Here is a 2030-nt window from a genome sequence, read left to right on the forward strand (position 1 = left end):
TCGCTGTATGCTTTCAGTGACTAGTTGCTGACCTAACATAATGATATGTTCTGCTTTCGCCGAAAAGCTTTTTTGAATCGGACACTGTGGTTGGATTAACAAGAATTTTATCGATAAAATGGTGTCTAATACTTGTATGTTTGGGAAAATTCAATTATGAGATTTCTGTTGATTGAATTTGGCGCCCTGCAATTTCATTGGCTGTTGGCGAGGGGTTCGGCTAGCGGAACCCCAGTCCTAGACAGGTTAACCAACAGTGCAGTTCAAGAAGAAGAAATATTACCAAGTAGACTAAAATAAAAAGAATAATAAAAAAGTGTCATGATATGGCCCTCTTTGGGTACAGCGAGCCACATCCCCCTCTCTCTGCACCCTACACCCAGGCTCTGGTTAGGCAGGTCATACATTCCTAGAGGAGTTCAGACAAGAAGTCCAGGACTCTTTTCTTCAGATACAGGGGTAAGCAGAATTCCTGATGTTGTATTACCATAAAAACATATAGTAATATTCCTCACCATTTTATAATTGTTCTTCACAGGCCCAAGATGCAGACAGTCTCCATTATGTAGCTCTGAATCTGGAAACAAGAAGAACAGGTCTAGAAGACAGAGAAGCAACATGMAGGATYKGATGMTGTACTCTMGGATCAGACATTAGAACTGGATGAATGACAGCCTTAATTGTTAACTTCATTGGCTGTAACTGTAATGAATTAGGTGCATTGCTTCTCTGCCAAACTCATTTGACAATMACTTTCTTGTGAGAAGATACATGAAGCATTTAACAYTAATCAGAACAAAYGTGTAACATATATGCTGGGAGTCYGAAAGTAAGTTCAGGTGGTGAGTTTAATAAMAAAKGGAACATAGAACAATATAACAAACACGAGTAGCGTATAGACATGAAACACATAGTCAACACTTTAATTTTATTTAACCTTTATTTAACTASGCAAGRCAGGTAAGAGCTGRCTGTGGAATGGAACTAAAGGAGTGTCAGACATAGGGGAGGTAATCAGTGAAGTGATGGAGTCCAGGTGTGCCTAATGATGAATGCCAGCTGGGCGTAATGATGAAGGCCAGGACCGGTGGTTCCTAAACCTGCGAGAGCAGACATGACAAAAGGAAGGTATTTATTTAGGCCAGACTCAGGCATCTTTATGTTGCAGTGATGAACCGTGTTTTTCTCTTCTCATGCCACTAACATCCGCTCACACACACAGCAACCTATTTACATGTACTCTGGTGTCATTTCTTAATTAAGAAGAACATTCGACATGGTAGTATGCCTTTAATTAGTAAACAAGAAGCGGTTTCAAGTGTTTTAAATGTTTTGTCATTTTTCTTTTAGCGGGTACCCCTTCTCAGCAAAGCCAGAATGTGAAGCCTCACACCAACACATCAGACCAACAGGTTAGCAGGATGAGACAGGGAAAGAGTATTAAAACAAAAGATTACAACATTAGATTTGACCCATAATCTGAATTCTCTGAGTCCTAAACGGTGATAATGARGCCCTGAACTATACTGCCCTGTAGTTCAGTGACAAGAAGAGTACCAAGCCCAGGAGACGGTGGAGAGAACAGAGGAAGAAACCATCAACTCTGGTGTGAGTCATCAAGACAGTATGTGACATATGAGGGTTCTTCAATTAGCATCATTCTAAATTAAGCCCCGCCCCTCTGAACTCCACATTGATCTTGACAGAGCCAGCATGAACTGACTATTATATACATTTCTCATTTATTGTAGGATGRTATTGCAGGGGCCTAGCTATGCCTAACATAAATGTAAAAACTGTCAGATGCTGAGCATAATTGTCCAGCAAGTGTGAAAGCTGATACTAGGATGYTTTCAGAAGTCTCAAATCCTTTGCAATAGTGGTTGAGGTTGACTGACTGTTTAATGATTTTTGCAAATGTCTGAATTCTTCCTTTTGAGGATATTAGTTGTATCATGGAACTCTGTAACCTGCCTTTATGCTTGTGTGATATTTCAATAAACATGTTTTTATTTCCTAGTTTAATGACT

The 2030-nt window shown here is 39.7% G+C and overlaps 1 long non-coding RNA gene across 1 annotated transcript; it reads left to right on the forward strand.

Moving 5' to 3' along the window:
* Positions 1-544: 544 nt before the first annotated feature.
* On the forward strand, positions 545-1795 carry LOC111960265 (uncharacterized). The gene is made up of 3 exons (XR_002876796.1): positions 545-716; positions 1351-1412; positions 1538-1795. It is a non-coding gene; the product is annotated as an uncharacterized lncRNA (long non-coding RNA).
* Positions 1796-2030: the final 235 nt, after the last annotated feature.

Source organism: Salvelinus sp. IW2-2015, linkage group LG37 (assembly GCF_002910315.2).
Source record: "Salvelinus sp. IW2-2015 linkage group LG37, ASM291031v2, whole genome shotgun sequence".
In the NCBI taxonomy this organism is placed as follows: Eukaryota; Metazoa; Chordata; class Actinopteri; order Salmoniformes; family Salmonidae; genus Salvelinus; species Salvelinus sp. IW2-2015.